General features: G+C 36.1%; 1 protein-coding gene across 4 annotated transcripts in view; it reads left to right on the top strand.

Moving 5' to 3' along the window:
- PRR16 (proline rich 16) overlaps positions 1-22243 on the top strand; it is a 141765-nt gene extending 119522 nt beyond the window's left edge. For 3 of the 4 annotated variants that reach the window (XM_026865881.1, XM_026865883.1, XM_026865882.1), the window contains exon 3: positions 20650-22243. The gene's annotated coding sequence lies outside the window, so the exon portion shown is untranslated. Of the gene's footprint in view, positions 1-2219; positions 2382-20649 lie in introns of all 4 variants that reach the window. The other variant, XM_026865884.1, reaches the window with a different exon arrangement.
- Positions 22244-22545: the final 302 nt, after the last annotated feature.

Raw genomic sequence — 22545 nt, 5'->3', positions numbered from 1 at the left:
TATATATATATATATATAATTTTTTTTCTGTTAAGAAAATGCCTGTTATGAAACTGTGAATGTCTGAAGATCAAATATAAGAAAATATACAATTTTTGTTGTTATACTGTTGGACACAAATTATAACATTTACAGAGGACTACAGGCATGTTAGTATGCTCATGTATTCTTTCTGATAGTAAAAATCTGTTATGATCTACAAATCCTTATCTTCAGGAATGTTGCTGACACCTGAACTAGTTGAAATTTATCTTTCACAAAAATCTCGACAGTAAAATAAAAAACGTAGTGTCTCAACAGAAATATAATTACTGGGAAGTTTCAAGGTGACTAGTGGCTCTTTTGATACTCAATGCAGGTAGAGGGCTTAAGCAAATATGATCATTTTACTATTTGTTTTCAGAAGTCTTCTGTGATCTTCATATTATCTTTAAAATGCATCAATATAATGGTTAATCTACTTTCAACAGGTTTTACTGAAAATAAGTAGTGCATAAAGAAAATATATCTCCTGAAAGTACTGGACAACTTCTATAATTAATCTAAGTAGGTTAGTTGAAGCCATGCAAAGTGAGTTTAAAACAATGAAATTTTAAGTAACCTAAGCATTTCTTAACTAAACTCTAGGTTAAATATCAGAGCATCTATTTCAATCCTTTGCAGTTATTTACATTTAAATATTCTATTAATAAATTATTAAATACATGAAGTGCTAAGGCTTGGACAACTGGCCCAAGCCAGAGTTGACCTATAGATGAATCCCATATATTTTATAACTGATAACCATTGTGCTGGTAGGTATTGTACTAAGTTATAATAAACCACCTATTCTGATGTAAAAAATGCTAAAGCATTGAAATACTGAAGCCCGAACAACAGACCCCAAGCTGAAGCTGCTAACTTAGTCTGTAATCATTAACAAAGTATGTAAACTTGCTAGTGAAAGATGCAGTTTAGACAAAATGTAATCAGGAGGGAGGAGAGAATGTATCCAACTTGCCTTGTTTAGCCTTGTTCAAGGCTGAGAACTCACACATTTGGCCTTGTTAGAAACTCCCTTGGTTTTCCGCCCCCAGCCCTGGCCAGGCTTTGGGTGGAATCCAACAGGAGAATGAAACCAGAAATTTTCCTCTCAAAACAAAGGTGCCAGCTCTTCTGGCTTGCTGATTTTGGGGTATATAAGGCTGGACCCGCTCACAGCGACTTTGGAAGCCTCACCTACAGGTGGACGCACTGTGTGGGATTTCCCACTGGCTGGGACAGGCTCCCCAAACCCTCGCTGTAACCGGGGCTGCCCAGTGACTGCGGGTCTGGGTGATGGTAACGGATGCAAGTGGTGATGGATCTTTCTTAATCTCAGTTCTTTCTCTCGTGTAGTAATGATTTGATGAATTACCGTTTTTTCCTGTTCGTTGCTTTTAGTGAACTATTCTGCTTTTTCTTACTGCATGTTTTCTATATTACACTGTTACATTGGTTATCCCCAGTAAAATATACCTACTCTTTTCGCTCTGGTGTCTGAGTTTAATTGGTATCCTTAGTCAGCAAAACAATACATTATTTAGCCAGTTTTGTCCCTCTATTTCATTTGGGCAGCGGGTACAAAATGTGATGGATTTATGAGTTTGAAATACACCTTAAAGTGGTTAATGATGTATAGTCATTAAAATCTCATTTTATTTTCTATGATCAACCTAGGATTCCTTGCTGTAACCTTCTTAAAATCAATGGATAATTCTCCTGTGCATTAGGATTTGAGTATCACTCTTTTATGTATTTTCTGCAATAATTAATGATGTGCCATCTGACACCAGGGCAGAATTACATTGTTACAGCTAATGAACTTTGTACTTTAGGAAGGAAACACTGTGTGTCCTAGAATTTAAAAAAAAAATAAAAAAAATCCCAAATCTTGGAAATAATGTTTTCAAATATTATTAAAAGTGTGAAATATCTATGAAATCCACAATTTACAGAAATGTTACTTGGACATAACAGTATGTCTTTTCATTATTTAAACTGCAGCAGGGCATGTGTTTTATAAAAGAAGAAAACAGAAAATTCCTTCCACTAATTTTCTTACACAAATCTATTATTGTTTTGTGACAGAACTGAACCATTAGAAACACTCTAAGTTCATTATATTGTAGTGATTGTGCTGCAAAAAACCTGTAGTGTTTTCAGTAACTGTAATAGATCTTACATGCTTAAATAAAAAGTGTCAACACTGACTGCAGAATTCTTCAGGACCTGTGGGAGAAAGCTAGAGGAGAGTCTAAATGGCATTTCCAGAGATCCTTGAGAGTCCATAAGAGAAGGGATATGTCAGGAAATGGAGAAGGTGAATCACTGGCTGTGTAACTGATGAACCTTTTAATTTTGTAAGTCATTAGTGAGTAGAACTGTACATGTATATCCTAGATAGAATGCATGCTCTTCTCTTTAAAGCTTCACTGGAACTGGAACAGTCAAAAGACATTCAACAGTGTAAGAGCAGAAGACTGAGCAGACATGTAGAAAACACAATTAGCATGTTTAAGAAATTGAAGAGAGGACAGTTAAGTGACTATTTGAGTGCTAGGAACCTGGACAACTAGCAAAACAAAAAGGAAAATTTCCATTTGTTGAAAGAAATTTGGTGTATTTTTATTATTGACTAAATTTACAGTTTGCATAACTGGAACAGTACATTCTGAGGTTATCACCTCCCTAACATGTGACGAGTTCACACATATGGGCTCTTCAGAAATTAATTGCCGATTTCAACCTGTATGTTTGAAGTGGCATATCTCAGCTCAGAATAACATTTATTAATCAAAATAAAAACCATTAGAATCAACACATTTTTGCCAACGTGAAACAAGTATATTTATTCCTGTTGCATAAAATTCTGGACTTCTGGAAGCGATGAAGTCATCGAAGGCAGTTTCTGCCTCCCCTTGGTTTCTGAAGCATCTCCCGCACAGGAAGCTCTCGAGATGCCTGAAGAAGTGATAGTTGTTGGACAAGAGGTCTGGTGAGTACAGTGGATGAGGCAGAGTTTCGTAGCCCAGCTCGTTCAACCATTGCAGAATCAAAAGTGCAACGTGGCCGCGCGTTATCGTGGAGAAGGATTGGACCCTTTCTGTTGACCAGTGCTGGGCGCAGCCGTTGAAGTTTCTGGTGCATTTCATTGATTTGCTTGACATACTTCTCCGCCGTGATCGTTTCACCCGGATTCAGGAAGCTGTGATGGATTAAACCAGCAGCAGACCACCAGACAGTCAGCATGACCTTCTTTTGGTGCAGATTCAGCTTTGGGAAGTGCTGCGGAGCTTCATCGTGGTCCAACCACTGAGCTGATTGTTGGCAGTTATCACAGAGCATCTGTCACAATACAGTCAATAAACGGGTCGTTCTGGTTGCGAAAAAGAAGCACGATGACACTTCAAAACGCCGATTTCTGTGATTCTCATTCAATTCGTGTGGCACCTCTTTGTCGAGCTTCTTTGACTTTCCAGTCTTCTTCAGATACTCAGAAACAGTTGATATGCTTACCTTGAGTTCTTTTGCAAGTCCTCGAACTGTTGTGCATGTATCTGCTTCCACCAGAGCCTTCAATTCATCATTGTCAATAGTGGAAGGACGTCCGCAACCTTCTTGATCTTCAAGGTCGAAATCGCCATGTTGAAATTTTTGGAACCAAAGTTGCACTGTCCGTTAACACTTCCCTGGCCATAGACCTCATTGATGTTTCGAGCAGTTTGCGCAGTAATGTGTCCGAGTTTGAACTCAGAGGTAGATCTGTCAAAATTGCGGTTTTGACATCTGAACTCCAAACCTCCAAAATTTGTCATAAACGCAGTTTATATTATAATTTAATTATACAGCATGAAAGTTCATAACATGAGCTCTTCAAAAATATATAACAGTGTGCCAGTCGAGAAGGTACTATTCCTGAAACTTATACAATGAAAATCACATTACAAAATGGAAATTAATTTCCAAACAGCCTATATTATGTGTGAACAATTACATAAATACCTGAGTTTAGAGTAAGTCATTCTAATGTTAGGATCATACATGACTTTGGAAGTATTAATGTTCAGAGACATGAAAAGAGAGGTAAAAAAAAAACCTTATAGACCCATCCGCGCATGAATGTTTTTTAACAGTGTTTGAATCACTCTTTCTTTAGGAAAAGATCAGAAATATTGGAGTGCCTCCTGTTCACTTGAAGTAGTCATGGAACAGTAGCAGAAAAGATCAAGGTTAGCAGGGTTTTAAGAGTATCAGTGTAGGTTTCCATGGAGAGAAAATTTCCATTTTTCACAAAGCAAAATAGGAAGCATCACATGGCCACAATTCACCTCTGTTAAATAATGCCTTGATGGAATTATTTCAGTGTGATGGTTTGAATTTGGCCAAATGCCAGGTATCCACCACGTCACTTTATCACTTACCCACCGCCCCCACCCCTTTTCCTCTTGTTTCTCAACAGGGCAAAGGGGTGAAAGAAAATAAGATAAACCAACCCTTGTGGGTAAAATAAAAAGCAGTTTTAATATACGCAAAACGAAGCAAAGGTCCGCATGCAGAAGCAAAACAAAACAGATTAATTCTCTACTTCCCATGAAGAGGCGCTTTAGGGCCTTCTCAGGCAGCAGGGCTCCAACATGTGTAGTGGTTCCTCGGAGAACCAAGGGTGACCCCACCCCCTTCCTCCTTTCTCCCAGCTTTATCCTGAGCAGACGTCATATGGTCTGGAATATCCCTCTGGTCAGTTCGGGTCAGCTGTCCTGGCTGTGTCCCCTCCCAAGATCTTGCCCACCCTGTCCCACTGGGGGAAAAAATGTCAGAAAGATCCTTGGTGCTGTGTAAGCACTGCCCAGCAGCAGCCACAACACCAGGGTGCTACCAACACCCTGCCAGCTCCCAGCATAAACCACAGCACCGTGAGGGCTGCTATAGGGGAAAACCAGTTCTGTCTCTGTTCATTCAGTAAACACCCAAAGAAACAGAATGACAAACCTCTACTCGTTGTTATATGCTGGGGATGTTTCAGGTGATCATTTTCCTGAGTAAAAGCATGTACTGTAGTTAAAATGCTCCACCCTGGCTTTGAGTTTGCCTGCCCTCACAGGAGCTGTGACTCCCCAGGCCAGCTGAGTACAGGATACTGTTGGGGTCGGAATGTTGTACCCCAACCGGCCATTGTGTGCGTACCCACCCAGCAGTGGTGGTTGTAGACACACTCTTGGGTGTCAGTATGAAACAGTGCTAGTCATCACTGTATCTACCATGGGGTTATGCTCACAACTTACATGTAGATTGGTTTCTTGCTGATGTAGATATGTCAAATGTGGTTGCGGCTGTACTGCCAGCCACGTTGCAAGGATTATGTAGGTGGGTAGGTGTCCACCTAGTGTGAGACATCACTATGAGTAATAGAATGGAACAAATAAAAGATAGTTGCAGTGGCCTTTCATGTAGTTGCTGTATTACAGACTTGTTTGAAAGGTGCAATTAAACCTGAAATACACCACATGGAGCATAATTGATTCAGCATTAAGAAAGATTAAATTATATGATTAATACATATTTCACTTCTCTATCTTCCATCAAAACCATCAATTTAGAATTAGTAACATATCACAGAAGAAATTAAATAAAAAGTCTATTGCATTTTAAGAGTATTAAATCAAGCAGTGATTATTTCAATTGATTTTTTTGTTTGGACATAATTTTTATAAGTACCTTGTATTTTTCTAAGTAGTGAAAAGTAGTAAATATTTGTATGAATAAGTGTGATTTCTGCATAAAAGGTAGATTTTAAGTTTACTAAAAATTTTTCACCTTCGGGGACTTCTAAACATAGTTTTCTTAATTGCTGACAAATTAAACAAGGAATTTAAATATGACATAAATATTAGTGTACTGGCTATTTCTTGTAGGATCCAACTTTAGGAATTACATTTTACTTATTACAAATAACATAAATAACCTCCTTAGATTTTCATTATAGTGCCATCACAGTTAGCAGGCCATTATTTTAGAATCTTATTAAACAACAGGGTTTTATCTATTTAATCTTGAAGTTTTCTGAGGGAGAACTTTGTGATATTGTCTTGATCAAGATCAAGAGCATATTGATCCTTCTCCAAAAGCTTTTATGTTAATTTTTTATGGGTTGATTGTTTGTTGTTTTTTTTTTTCCTGATTGCATATTTTTTAAAGGAAAAAAAGAAATCTGGGACACCATCATGCCACTTTTTGTACTGTTGCTATTTGACAGCTACAATAAAATAAAATTATTACTAATTGCTTCTACACATAGACTCATTAAAATTACTATCTGACCAGCAGAAGACTTGAATTTCAATTAAAACCTCTAAAGCAGAAACCACATTTCAGTTACTGATGATGCATTCTTATCAGTTACTAGAGCATTTCAGCTAACTCTTAATCAGTTGACACTTTTTGAACTTTCCTACTTATGGGAGCTATTCATGGAGTAAAGTAGGGAGGATGATACATGGAAAGAATTACTCACTTCTAATACCTGCTGTAGAAAATCCTTGCATACAAGGCAATTCCCTTTTTAAACTAGTTTATAGTTTGACTTTAGCCCACAGGCAAGATAGAATGTTCACTTCTTCAGTTGCTGTCTGTGGCTCTACTGCTGTATTTCTATTAACGTTAGAAACATGAGAAGTATAACTCACACCGTACTGGTCGTAAAGAATTCAGGTCATCAAAAAGAAAAAGTGGCAGTTTTCCACTATCATCACCATCTGCGATGGCCACTATATTGCATTATTTGAAGCAGTGCAAGCCAGCAGGGCCCAAAGTGTTCATTTGTCTCCATCCTGTTTAATTGTAACTCTGGAAGGAAAGCCAGTGTATTTTGACTCACACTGAAAGTTTAATGTGGACTGTGTAATTGCATGGCCAGACTGAAAAACTAAAATCTGTCATTCCTCTCAGCATTCAGATATTCTGTCTGACACAAATCCAATTGCTTTTCATTCATTCCTAAATAAACCATGGAACAGATGTGCTAGATTTATAGATTGCTGGAGAAGGGGATGGTGTTTGTAGACTACCTTTCTTTTGCCCTATGTTGCTGGAGTTAAGAGAAATTAGAACTTGAGTTGCTTTTTCAGCCTGAGGCATTCTGAACTCGCAGCTCCCCTTGTGTTTGAGACATGCTCTGTTTCTGTATGGAGCAGTATGGTCTCAGCTGCTCATGGCTGCATCTCTTGAGATTTTGCTAGAGGAAGGTGCCACGATAGAGGAGAAAGTGAGCGCTAGGATGGCTGCTGAATTTTAGAAAAGCAATAAGCACCACACTGAGAGGACAGAGTATCCCTTTTTCATCTACTGTATCCTATGCCTGAAGGATGGATTGAACTCCTCTTTTGTAACCTCCACAAACACATATGCTCTTCATTTTTTCTGACAGTTATGGATGCACTGCCAAGGGCACTGCCTATTTTGGGGCATCTAAAGCAGCCCCATTGCCCACAGTTCCCCATCGGGACTCCTCCAGGCTCTGAGCTGCTGCTGCTTCTGCAAGTGTGACCACCAGCCAGGCTGTGCTTTGTGCCAGCTTTCCTCCCTTCTCAACAGCCACAAATACCAAAAATGGCAAGCAAAATCTTCAGTGATTTCTGACCTTCTGTCCTTCCTTCTCAGGTCCCACATCAGAAGCTGACTTTTACCAAGCCAAGTCTTCTGACTCTTTTTAACTTCCACCCCTCTTACCTCCTCATCCCATTAAGGCAAGCCATATTCTCCAATGACTTGGTGACCTGATGCTCATTGAAGCAGCAAAGGCAGCTGATCACCTTTTCACCTACTCTCTTCTGGAATATGTTTAGACATTCCCTAAAATAGTCCAGAATTTGATTCTTGAAGAAAAGTAAGTTCACAGTTGTACTGAGACTTTTAATATAAGATTGCAGAAGGATGCAGCTAGCAATTTACCATTCAGCATAGAGTATGTGTTGGTGGGAGGAGTGGTAAGACTTCACTCAAAATGGAGGCTGGTGTTGTGGAAAAAGGCTTTTCAGAAGTCAGCTGTCAGCTTGTCATTTGTCCATCATATACTTTGAAGGTTTGACATAGTATGTGAAGATTTTGTTACATCAGCAATGTACATTCAGCTGATCGCTGACTTACAGTTGTGATTAGTGCAGTGATTTATATACCCACATGCTAAGAGCTTGTTGTTGTTATATTTCTTCCTGTGTTTTGATTTCTTGTTTTCTTATTGGAAAATCACTATGATATAGGTAAAATCATTTACAAAGGTGAATTTAGCATCTTTACTTCTAGTGATGCTTACACATTGATGCGCTTTTTTTTTTTTTTTTTTTTTTCCCTAGGGAATGTATTTTGAAAGTTAAGTACTTCTGTGTAAGCAGTAAGCATGTACTTTATAATTATTGATATGGATGATTCAGTTTACTATCCCAGTTTATAGTCCCAGTACACATTTGTGGCTATAAGTATTGGAAATAAAAGCTGTTTCAGTTTTCTTCTCTTACAAGTTTTTGTACTGCTTCATTAGAGGCTCTTTTAGTCATTAAGACTTAAGAGGCTCTTAGATGGAGAAGCGATATTAAGGAATAATACAACTTTCTATATTAACTGTAGATGAAAATTTCATCAGGCCAAAGTTCCAGCTTCTCATGTTGGGTTTGCAATGGAAATACAAAGGTAATTTATATTTCATTATTATTTTAATCAGTTAAGCATTTTCAGAATGTACTTTCAGCTCTCCATTGTGCTGTCCAAAGCACAATTCTTTGCACAAAATATCGAACAAACCCAAAACCCACTAAAACAAAACAAGGTGCATTGTGACTGGATCAGAGTTGATTTTCAGACATTTGCAAGGGAATTATCCAAACTATGGATTTAGCAAGCTTTCCTTCCTCTTTTGCTTCTGGGTGCCTTACTTTGTCACACAGTAGTCGTGCTGTCTTAACCAGGGTCTGCTCAATGATGTCTAAAATCATGTCTGGCTTCTGCAGAAATATTTCAAGAAAGTTAATTTAAAAAATAATTTATGTTTTGATTACTTAATTTACTTAAGTTTTATGTTATTGCTTTTTTTGTTTTCTTCTATCTGGCTTACTTCACCATCAGCATAACTGAGAACCCACTGTGTAAATTCCTTTATCTAGTTTTGTTGTAGAGACCACATTGCTGCTTTTCACCATTATCACGTTTGATACATCAATGACTTCAAGAGTTCACCTTCCCATGCAAGGCCATGGCAGCAAGCATAAGTTTGTGTTAGGCATTGGTATTATGTGTAAAGTGAGAATTTACTTCATTTCAGACACCAGAAACTGAAAACTAAGAGACTATAGGGTAGGATTTAAAGAACAATGGTGTGCAAAATCGAGTAAATTAAAAAAATCTGGAATTTGTGCATAAAACTAACTGTAACCATAGACTTTTGTTGTGGTTTAACTCTACCTGGCAACTAAGTACCACATAGCCACTGGCTTGCTCCTCCCTGGTGGGTGGTGGAGAGAATCAGAAGGGTGGAAGTGAGAAAACTTGTGAGTTGAGATAAAGTTCAATAGGTAAAGCAAAAGCTGCATACACAAGCAAAGCAAAATGGGGAATTTACTCAGCACTTCTCATCGGCGGCAGGCAGGTGCTCAGCCATCTCCAGGAAAGCAGGGCTCCATCTCATGTAAGGGAAGACAAATGCTATCATTCCAGACATTCCCCCCTTCCTTCTTCCCCCAGCTTTATATGCTGAGCATGTCATATGGTATGGGATATCCCTTCTGGTCAGTTGGGATCAGCTCTTCTGGCTGTGTCCCCTCCCAACTTATTGTGCACCCCTTTCTTGTGCCTACCCAGTGTGAGGTGTGGTGAGAAGCAGGAAAGACCTTGACTCTGTGTTAGCACTGCTCAGCAATGATGAAAACATCTCTGTATTATCAATGCTGTTTCCAGCACAAATCCAAAACTTAGCCCCACACTAGCTACTGTGAAGAAAATTAACTCTATCCCAGCCAAAACCAACACAACTTTATAAGATTTGGGAATCTTCATTCAAGATTGAATACATTATTCTAATTTTGACTAGTTCAGAAAGACCAAACTGTTTCTGGATACATTGATTACAGAAAACAAAGAAAAGTGTCTTTTCTGTTTATCAGGATAGATAGAAAATCCACCCTAATTGAAAAACAATTAATAATAATTTTGGCCTTCTGTGTAGAAGAGGAAATGCTTGAAGAGATGTTTCAAATATGCAGAGGACCATCTGTGACTTATCTGAAGACCTACAAACTCCCTTAGTTTGAACTGTGTCTTGGAAAACAATGCTGGAGAGGACCTTAGCCAACTCAGTGGGCACACGGCAGATTCAGCACTTCAAACATATGTCCAATCCACATAGCCCAGAGCATGTACTACCACTCTGGAATCAGGATTTTGCAGCAGGCTTTGTTATCTATCTGACTGGTTTAGATAAATAGATCCAGAGGTTTTATTCTTGTTTTCAACTTCAAAGCAACTCTTCGGTGAATAGCTCATAGAATTACTGGCTTTATAATTTGCTGTATTTTGTTGGCCAGACAAACACTGTATTTGAGACTAGTGCTTAATGTGCAAAGCACTGGATTGTACATTTTGCTAGTAACCTTTTCCTGAATAGCATTAGCAGGAGAGTTTAATGGGCTATATTTGAATTCTGTGCTGCTTTTGTTGGCTAGAGTATCTTTTTTGTTAAGCAAACCACTCCAAAGCCAGATAAGCATGGATACTTGCGCTGAAGCAGGGATGCCCAGCGATTTTGAGTCATCAAGCCAGTCTGTACTGGCAAAGGTCTTGAGGTTTGCAAATGTTGATGTTGGAAAAAAAAAACAAAAACGCCAACCAACTGAAAAAAACCCAGAGGGATTCTGTGTATATTGTGAGCCAAGCTTTGAAGCATATTTGTTGGACATAACAAAATTTCTGAGGCAGAGACACTTTATGGATTTTAATTTTTCCTGTAATAAGATGTGAAAGTAGGATAGATCACTGCCTGTGTAATCATCCCCTTTTCCTTCTGGAGCTCACTACATACAGTTGTGCACTTGAAACCAGTCTTTACTACATTTTTCATGTGTAGATTTTGATAGGGATGTCTGTGCTAATAAGTGTGAGAAATTAAGTTTGTTAAAGGCTAAGTGGAGGTGATATTCGCTGCTGAGCTTGTGTTTGACAGGCCCATCCAGTTTACAAGATACTACACAACATTAGAGCTGGATGGACAAAAACTGATCACTAAATTTGTTTTAAGTCTAGACTTGAAGAGAATTAACTCTCTTCTCTTAGGCATTCAGCTTAAAATGTCTAAACAAACTACAGAAGTAAAGTGACCCATGGCAGATCTGCAAAATGAGAAGCTGAAATGTTGATCTTTATTTTCATTGCTTTGTTCCAGAATATTGCCATACCGCAGAATTATGTGTTTGTTTCAAATATAGTGTTATGTCACACTAACATAACAGAAATCTGGAAGCTTATTTTTAGGATTACTCAAAATAAATTAAAAGGCATCATTCTGAATGCCCAAGAAAAAGATTAATGCTTATATTTTGATAAACTCATATTTCTGTCTTTTAAACATCAGTTGCATATGGTTTGTTTTTTGAGTGATTGATAAGTTGGAATAAACCAGCTAATAGAAGAGGATGCACAAGAGCATCTCTTTTATATACAGGTATTTGAAGAAGATGCTGAAACAGAAGCTGACATCACTTAAAATGAAATTTTGCATTGAGCTGTTGTATATCTACAGAAGTTTTACTTCCTTTATCTGTTTTTATAATCTAGAAAGCAAGTACATTCTAGTAGAGTATGTACCACTTCACAAATCAGAGGTCTTTCTTTACCAAGGTTTACATTAATTGCATTTGAACATTCCTATTAAATACATAGTGCTTTCCCAAAGGGGATTCTTTCATGCATCTTCAATGTAAATGTTGTGTCAGGCTGATCAGTTTCATGCATATTGTTAGTGAAAATACAAGGCATATGAAGATGCTACTGATGCTTAGCCATGTTGGGGTTTTTTCACCTTCCAATCTAAGAATATATTATTACAATTTTAGAGTATCTTTTGCTGTTTCTATTCAATTTCTGTCTGATACTATGATTTCCTTGAGAGCTCAAGAAAGTAGCTGGTTAAGTCTTGGCAAACAAATGCATAGAAGTGTCAGTATTTTTCTTTCACAATACACGAAGTCTCAAGCAGTAGATTCAACCTTTTCTGTTGTGCCTTGTGGTGGAAAAGGGCTGCAACTGGTGGTCAGGAAGTCTGAAGTGTGGAGAATTGCAGTAAACATCCCATCGCTGCATGGCCTCGGGCCCTCTCTTGCACCTGTAGGGTTCTGCCCAAGATTCAGCTGCCAGCTACTCAATAAATCCTAGCAGCTAAAAATTCCTAGCTACAAAGACAGAACCTAACAGTGTCCAGAAGCATCCCAGAAGACCCTTTTCTTTTGTAAAGATGAAATTTTGAGTATGTTGACTAATCATAATAATAATAAATCATTATGAGCATTTTTTTGTCACATTGGCATGTTTAGGGAACACAGAATAATGTAGTTTCTGTAATCTCCATATCTCTATTTGCAATGATTATTTTTTTTTTAGTGTGGCAAAATATTTGTGTCAAATAATAAAGGAAAAAGTAAATCCTGTAAAGCACTTGTTAACAAACAGCATGTTGTCAGCTAGAATCATAAATTGTTTCAACCTTCAACAGGCAAACATCAGAAGGCTGTGCTAAAGTATTTACAGATATTTTCTGATGTCTTTTAAGTCCTTTTGTCGTGAAAAGTAGGCCTAATCCTACAAGGCTGCTGAATTGCTTGAATAATTTGGAATAGATGAAAGATCCATAAATGTCAAAAAAGAAGCAGAAGTATTAATAGTTAGATTGTCTCCTACATGGCTACTTTCATCCATATACGTTTTTTTTTTTTTTAAATATATAAGCAAGTGGAGGGACTGCCAGCTCACTTATCATCTATCCTTCGCTTCAGGCTGAATGAGGAAAGGTTACACCTGTCAGCTGGAAGATGTACTCTGTAGAGAATAATTTCCAAGCCATTCACATATCACTTTAAGACATGTAATTATAAAAAACCCTCTAAACTCTAAAAATTTAAACATAAACCTCAAAATTTTTAAATAATAGCAGATGAAAGTCCTTTAAAGCATTTAACTGTTCTGTGTGAACTTTCACTTGTCCTGAGACTTATGTCCCTTTCCCTGACTGATAAAAGAATTTTTTCCATTGGCATATAGATTATGCCATATACTCAAAGAAATTATTTTTATTCAGGGAGCATAGATTCACAGGGATTTGTATTACCGTCCTGTTTTATGTTATGTAGTCAGCTTTGGGAATTGACTGATTTAAAAGTAAACCACAGGAAATCTGAATTTTTACAGAAAAAAACACTGGCACATGGGATGTGGGGTGGTGGTATTTTTCTAACCTGTCAGACATTCCATCTCTTTTAGTTTCTGCCAACAACTAGAATGTAAGAGGGCAAAAAATGACAGGGTCCTTAGGTTAAGCAAAGAGATAATAGGCACGGCATTGATAGGAAGCTTTCCAGCACTAGATACTGGATGTGGCATTCTTTGGCAACTCAGTGCAAATGCACAGCTACTTCATACTTGAAATTTTTGTTTCATTATTTGCTTGCTACAGCATTGCTTGTGTTATACTAGATAGATAAACTCTGTAACTAACTCCCCAAGTGTGTTAGTAGCTAATTTTTCACTAATTCATTAGAAATAGACAGTTACTTCTGTTAGGGATTTAGCTGTCTTTTTCATCTCTTTCAGTTCCTAATCTTTGTTCTACCTCCATTTGACACAGATGTGCATTAAAGCTAATTAATGAAATTGCTTTGACTCAACATGAAGAAGAAAGCAAAAATAGTGTGGAAAGATTAAAATAGTAGTACATATTATCTGGCTCTCATCTTTAAAAGCCTATTTTTAAACAGAAACAAATGCAGTAAGAATGAATAAGTGAGTTCCCTGGACCCTGTTGTTTTCCATATCACTGTAGAAGATTCTCTTTGCATGTCTCAGATACAGAGCCTCAGTTTGGGAAGGTGGCAGTAGGCCTCAGATTTACCTAGCCATGCATCCCACCCCTCATACTCAGTAGAAGGATTCTGTAAGAAAAAAGTTTTTGCTTACAATTAGCAATGTATGTTTTAATTGTTTCTGTTGTTTCAAGAGTATAGAGAGGCCTCAACAAGAATCAAAATTCTTATTCTAATGTCTGTGCTTGTAGGCTTAGTGTTTTGGAGTATTTACATTCTGAAAGAAGCAAAAATCTGTTTACATTCTGAAAGAAGCAGAAATCTATAGGAAATGAAAAAGACGGAGTTAAATAAACTGCTGTTAACTTGTAACATGTAGATTAAAAGTATTGCTTGGACCTCAAAGGAAATCTGCAACTAAACCAGGAAGTGGACCCAAATTTCTTTTTATATAGTTAAGTGCCTCATACGCAAGGCCTGCTTTATGGCTTAATTATTGTCCACTGATATAATACATCATCTCAGTACTTCGTCATAAAGTAATACGCAAATACTTCCTGTATTAAAAGACCTTATAGCTAAACAATTGATATCTACTGTTCAAGAACCATCACCAGACATTAGAGTGGTTGTCAATACATGAAATTAATTTCTCTAGTATCATTAGCACATGTCTCCTGGGGACGTAACTAAGCTGAGGTATGACTACACCCCTTATAGACAGACACAATCTAGTTTTCACAATGGTTGCTCAGCTACTGCTGTTGGTACAACTGCCGTGGCCACTTGAACTGTGGCTTTGGATGTGACCTTACATGCTGCAGTCCAGCTTGTTGCAGCCTTATGGATATTGCTCAAGATCTGTCCTGTAGCTAACCCAAGTCAGTAGAAAAAAGAGATAATTAATATATATATTTACATGTGCACACATATATAGGATATATGAATAATGTATAAATATATATGTTTATATTTACATATATGTATATATTCTATTACAGCCATTGCAAAGCAAGCATTTAAGTGTGCTTGACCTTACTTTTTAAATAAATCTACATCACAAGCCTAACTAAATGAAATTAGGACAATCCATACCTTGTTCCTTTGAAATTAAAAATAGCTTGACCTTTATATCATACACTAGCAGAATAAAGCTGATTTCCTCTTTTGATCATTTCTTGCTTTTTCTGTGTTAGTCCAATAAAAGATAAAATGTAGTCCAAATCTAATTTTTTGAAAAAAATAGTTTTTCTGAGACCTAGTAAACATGTATCCCGGACACAAAATTAAGAAAAAATGCCCTCCCAGAAATAATTTTTGAGTACTTGTCTCATGAAAGATGTATCATACTCAAAATCTAATTAAAAAATAAATAGACTTCCTAGGAATGTATTCACTCGGCATAACCAATCCTATCTTATGACATGCTTAAGATATTGCCAAATCAGTTTTCCAACATCTAAGTGGATGAGTGACCAAAAAGGTGAATGAAAAAAAAAAAAAAAAAGTCGTGTCAAGAAAAATTACTGGATAAAAATGTCTCTAAAGGTTTAAAATGCTGAACAGAAATGTATCATCTCAACCAAAAAATATTTCTGAGGAATTTTCAAAAGGCTTATTTATATATCCTTTCTGTACTGCCAAGGAAGAAAGATCTTACTTCTCAGTTAAATTTATGTATACTTCTCCTACCAGACAAGGTGCCTCTGACCACTGAACAAGGCTGCCTTAGTTACCCAGGATACATCATCAGAACTTTTACCAGTGCCATTCTTTCCCCTTTAAACGTTTTTCAGTCAGAGTTTTGACATTTTTTGGCATTCATCATGGCAACCCCTAATGTATGCTATTGACTTCAATGGTATCAAGATACCACTTGGTAACTGAGGTTGTCTGAATTTTAGCTGTGTTGAAAACTAGTGGTATCAACAAAAAGAGAGCTTAATTTCATGTTATCTGTCCCACAGATTTCTTCTTTCAAATCTGAATTATTTGGGACAGTTCTGAGACAAGCACCACAGCAATTTGGCCAACAGTTTATAAGAAAAAAATTTTATGAGTTTCATATATTTACAAGCATGATGCTTCTGACATTCATTTCATGCTTCTGTTATTAATTTTTCATGATGGTCTTCATTTTGTTGTGCAAGCACACAAAGACAGTAAACTTCTACAAATACAGTATTTAATGAGTTCAGATGGAATAGTGTATTTAATAAATGTTTTCATCATGCACTCTGACATAATTTACAGATTTCTGTTTAGGATTATCTTTATAGAACTGTATATAGAACTGGTTTTAGGGAAAGCTCTAGAGATATCAAAGCTGGAACAACAGAGGATTTGATAATCACATTAGGGAAGATGGTAAGAATAATGCTACTGTAGAAGGTAGTACTTGCTGCCAACATATAAACGAATTATAGTGAGTAAAGGAAAAAATGAAAAATGTATAAATTTAGATATTTTGATTTTTAATGGCATTTACAGTCTCTTTCAAAGCTTTGAAAGAAAAAAAATAACTTCCAGTAAGTAATTGGGAATTTTTGTTTGTTCATTGACAAATTATTCACAGACTGAAACAGGGTAAGGCAATCACATGTAAATAAGTATTCTGAAGCTTCTGAGAAAAAAAAAATAAAATAGGAAGAACTACAAAGAAGTATGGTGATGGATTTGTTAACACTGTGTTGCTTAGATTTGGTTGGTTTCATTTTTACAGAGAAAGATGTCTTGACAGTACTAGATACACCACAGAACACAAAAATGCTAACATTGGCTTATATAGTTAAAATGTTGATGCAGAAATAAAATACTTGGTGAAAACATTGGGTTTGCATTTAGCAGAATTCCTTTAATCATAAAACATACAATTTCATCTGAAATAGTCTGGCTTCTGACCGAAGCTGTGTGTCTTCTGAAATACATGATTTAAAGTTATACCTAAAAAAATTACATTAGGGGTTATGATGGGGATTTCTTGGACAATAGCAAGAAGTAAAAGTATCTACAAAAGCATTCCCTTCCTTCAATCATTCTTTCTTCTATTGAAGGAATTATCATAGTAATGCATCTTATCTGAAAGGAGTAAAAGACCTAAGGTAATAGAGATAAAAGAGTCTATATCTGAATTGAACTATTTCTGTATCTTTCAGGTATAGCCAGTAACTGAAACAGATGTTATTACTATTTAAGCAATATATAAAAAATATATGCAGTATGTTTAGGAGGATATATTACTATGTGATTTTTTTTTCCATTAGGAACATTTGTTCTAATCTTAAATATGTGAGTACAGCTAATAGTTGGCATGTGCTCTGACTGCCAGCATGCTTATGACAAGTAACAACATGTCCAGATTATGCTGTGTGTCCTAAAATAGCCCAAATAATGGAGATTTTAATTAGGCTAGTCTTAGATGTGCTTCTATCAGACTCTTAAAGTGATGTAGAAGTTATACAGCTTGGTATTAATCCAGTAAATCTCTCCTCAGTTGAATGTGAAGTGCATTTCCTAGTTGTTTGGGGTTTTTTTTTGTTTTTCTTGATAACAGGAACTATACCCAGCATAGAAAGTTTCATTTAAAGCATCCTTTTCTGTGATCATTGATAGTCACCATTGCACTCATCAGTTCAAAGTTGATACATGTCCTCTGTATAATTTTCTTGATGTCTTCCTATCATGCCAGTATAGAATCAAACTGCATTTATTATTTTTAAATACTGTAAGTTGAACATATCCCTGTATGTATTTTTAAATCAAAATTTATTGCTTATTAGCTAAGCTTGGATAAATATCTCCTCCTATAATTTTACTATGTTGTACCAACCCTGTAAATCACTGTTCAATTTATGATAGCCAGTGTATGCATGGCTATCCCACAGATCTGAGTTGAAAGGGTGGTTCCCTTTAGTAGCCTTTTCCCTTAATAGTTTCTGTGCGCAGTGTTCTGCATAGCACTCTGTGCAGCAACACTATGGTCATGGCCATGAGAAGGAGGAGGATGTCATGGTAGGTTGGACTGGACTCACTTTCAGTTTTTAAGAAAACCGTGCCAAACAGAAGGAAACAGAAGGGAGTAGATGGTTTTGGGTAATACTGAGAGAGAAGTAAAATATGTTTTTTTATTATAGAATAGTTGTCTGGGTTTGAATGACTAAAACAATAACATTGGTTTCTGTGAGTCTGTACTTTTTCTGCTGTAGAAGGACAGAATGACCTGATGATGCTGCCAAAGTAACAAAAAGGAGGAGAAGGGATGTGCATGAACAAGAGAGCCTCCCACAAATTGAACTCTAGCTCCCTAGTAAGGTCTTTTTTTTTTTTTCACTATGAGGATATTAGACAAGGTATGGTGTAGTGAAGGGATTTTGTAATGATGAATTAAATGTAGTGATTTAAATGTAAAGCTTTGTTGTCAAAATAGTAAAAATTATGGAATTAAGAACTAGAGAGTCGGGGATAGGAATCTGTAAGTAGACAGGTTATTTTCAGTGACTAGCCTATTTTCTCTCCGTGCTTCACTTTTTCATGTGTACAGTAATCATTTGTGATTTACAGATGGTGGTTTTGGAGATGGCAAGAGGAACTGCTTCTTCTGTTTTTAATGCAGGCATTGCCACCTGCTGAGTTTTTCAGTGAGCAAGCTTAACCATAATCTTCTAATTTGAACAAATTACTTATTAATGTGCAGAGGTGCATCATGTTTTTCCACAGTGGTGCAGTTTATGCTTTTTAGCAGAATCAAAAGGCAGTCTTTTCTTCAGTAGAATGTTGATGAAATTAAGGTGAATATCATGCAGTTGTATGACCGGGAATGAATCAAATTGTATGGATTGATGACTGAATTATAGAGGTGGTAGAGGAATCCAGGTATACTTGAAATACCACTTACTGGTTCTGTGATCATTATATTGAGTATGTTTATGAATTGCAACCCAGAGGAAAAGAAAACAATTACATTGCTTTTCACGCCTACAGCTGCTAAGCATTGGATTGTACTGTATCCAGAATAAGTTTGAGAAGCAACTGTTTTCTGAGACAGAACAAAATACTATTTGTATTATTTATTTTTATTATTATTATTAATACTTTCACATATGTATTTGTTGTACTTTGTTATTCCTGTTTCATGATCATTGAGTTCAAGAGCATTAACATTTTTTTTTGGTGAATTTTATGAGGTGTTAACATACAGAAAAAATTAGCCCAAATGTAACTGCATCCAGAAACTGTGACAGCTGAAAAAGGGTTGTGTGTTTTTATTGACATGAAGACTGTCCTTGGTTAAAAATAAGCTGCTAACAGATGTCTAGGATACTCCTCTTTTTCATTAATAATGTAAGCTCGACTCTAAGTAGTTGACTAGGAAAAAATCTCATTCCAGGCCAAGTTTATAGTAAATTTATTATACCATTTTTGCTTGACTGTTGGGTGACATTGGGCCACTGCTGCAATCCTGAATGCTAATTGTTACCCTGAATAATTGATATATTGTAGTTATGGGGGAAAAAGTAAAAAGGGTCCACAACACACCAACTTCAGATTCTTTTTTGCCTGCCAAAGTGAAATTCTGCCCTACCCTACCCAATCTTTATCAAATTGAAGCATTCCATGAAATAAGAGGAAATGTGAATGAAGGGCTAGATTTATAAAACTAATGACAAAGAAGTAATTTTGCCTTCCCCTTGTAGTATGTAGCTCTGGATATAAATCACAAACTCTGGAAGAGGAAGTTCATATTCTTTTCTTCAGGAGATGTGAATTTAATCATTTAACCCAAGTTAGTGCCCTAGCTACCAACAGATAAGTATCCTAAGGTCTCTCCTTTTGATACTGCTTATCTTGTCTAATAAATAAACTAAGGAAGTTCAGTGAGCACTATTCTCCTTCACTGACTCTAGGACTATCTTACTGTTTTAAACAAATTAAAGCAGTTTCACAAAAGGGAATATGAAAAACCCAAATCAAAATTTTATATAGGGTTTTAGTGATTAGGAAACTTACCTGTCAGGTGAGAGACTTCTGTTGAATTCACTTGCTATTTCATTTGACAACAAGGATTAGAACACAGAATCTCAGGTAAAATTAGACTTGAATTCTTAGAGGCTTTTTCAAATGCTTAATGTATAGTTCTTAATTTTTAAGATCTCGGGAGTTCTTGTTTTATTTTGTGCCCTAAGGAATATTGTTAAGATGAATTATTATGTTAGGTAGGTTAAAAAGGGTAATCTTCTTAAAAAGAATAATTCAAAAAAAGATTAAAAGATCATAATTTCAAGATCCCCATATAGTCTGAGACCTAGGATAGCAACAATCTGTTTCCCAGGTAGTGTAATAGAATGGGATTCCAAAAACACCATTAAAATTAAACCCATTTATCCCAGCAGAGAACCAAGGCTTGTACCAATAATAAAGTAAAACTGTAAAAGGACAGGTTTCAAAGTATCATAATTACTGGAACTCTTGCTTACATGAAAAATGGAATGATCATTCAAAATTCTGTTTTGTTTACTATTAATTTTGTTTAAAGTAACGTTTTTATAACTTTGACCTTGTCTTCTTTTCTCTTTAACAGCACCTTCAGGCTTGAAGGAATATCTATATCTGGAGGCACATCAGTTAATTATTTGCATATCAGATTCAACATTGTGACTTCTTACAGGCCAGATCTGAGAAGTAACAGGAACCTGATGCTCCATGGAAAATGGAAAAGCCTTTCAAGACAGAGCACAACTGATCATGAGTGTAATCTGCATTGAATCGTCTTTCTCAGATCTGACAGCTACATGCTGAGTCCTGGCAAAAGCCACAGCCTTAAATTCCATTTAATGGGAAAGAAGAATAAAGAGAACTAAATATCTTTCCCCACTGCAGAAACTGCTGTCTTCATGCCTGACACCTGAGTTCTGTGCTGAGCAACCAGAGTAACAAACAATCAGGTTTTCATGGGTCCAGCCAGCATCCAAAAATATTTCAGTATGTAGCCAGAAGGAGAAATACTTAGGTGACAGCAGAAAAGTAATGTGTTTACTGTAACAGAGGAATGTTACTGTCTGTGGGGATAGAAGACCTCTGTCATCCCTTGTACATATTCAAAGCCATACAGGAACAGGGCATCGGTGATTGCTTAAAAGGATGCTGTCTTTTGTCCTCCACCCAACTTTGAAGAAGTTCAGCTGTTAGAGATTGCATCTCAATGCACTTCTAGTATTTGCACTGTCACTTCCATTCAGGGTAATGATGTGCACCTCCATTTGCACAGATGGCCCCAGGAGATTTTTGACCACAACAAGCTATATTTTGCTGGGGCTTCAAAAGGAATTTAAAAGTTAGAACTGAAGAAAAACCTTTGCGCTTTCTTTCACTATGGGGATCTCTTCACAGAAAGGACTATGGTCCTTTCTTAGGTTTAAATAAACACATACATATACATACATATATATATATATGTATATATATGAAAAAGCATCAACGTGATAAGGTGTATTTAAAAAGGGGATATAATCTTTTTTAACAGCATCCATTTTTTATCATATTAGCAAACAAGACATTTAGTCTATTGAATTATACATCCAAAATACTCTTACTGAACATAGACATTATAGTCCCAGTTACTGTTAAAGAAGTCATTTGTAATATGTATTTGACATTAAATTTTTTCTAGCCATTTGTCTATACTTCATGGAGAAATCTAACAGACAAGCAGCATTTTCAGTTTATTTTTCTAAATAAATGTGCTGTTTATGTTATTTGCAGTCACTCATTTTGGATGATTTTCGTTATCTCCAGCCATGATTTAAAGACAGAACCAAAACGCAGGAATTGTTTGTTCATGTTAAGATGTAATGATTTGCTGACCCAAAGCTTTAATATAAACATTGTAATTTGTAAAATGAAGTATATTTATACAGGCAAATATGTATGGAAAACAAGAGGAAATATTTTAATTCTTAATTTCAGAACATAGTTTATTTTAATATCCGCATGAATAAATCTAAATATATAATGGGACAGATTTTTTTATTATGAGTAGGTTTAAGCAATTTAAGATTTGGATGTTTATGAATGAAAGGAATTTAATCTAATACTGGTGGTTTCCCAGATTATAGAGACTTTTTTTTCAGCTGCCTCATTTTATTCAAAAACTGGTTTAGTGTTTTTTTTTGTTTTGTTTTGTTCCTTTTTCTTTTTTTTGGGGGAGGTGTTAGGACTTTCTGGATTTTGTTTGTTTTAGCATAATTACAAGGCCATGAAGCTGATACTATTTGATCACAAACAATTTGAGTAACTATAGAGTAAGAGTGTGTTCCTTAGAACAATCTACAGTTTACAGTTAAGAACAGTCATTGTTATCCATCTACTGCAGTGTTTTGTTATGAAGTTATTGAACATTTCAGTGATAGAGCTGTTTTGAATAAAAATACATTATTTTCCTTTTTTCTTAGTCCATTAGCCTGTGTGTAATTTTAAG

This window comes from Athene cunicularia, assembly GCF_003259725.1.
Source record: "Athene cunicularia isolate RWA chromosome Z unlocalized genomic scaffold, athCun1 chrZ_part1, whole genome shotgun sequence".
Classification (NCBI taxonomy): domain Eukaryota; kingdom Metazoa; phylum Chordata; class Aves; order Strigiformes; family Strigidae; genus Athene; species Athene cunicularia.
The sequence above is the reverse complement of the archived record's forward strand: the minus strand, read 5'-3'. Positions and strand labels throughout refer to the sequence as shown.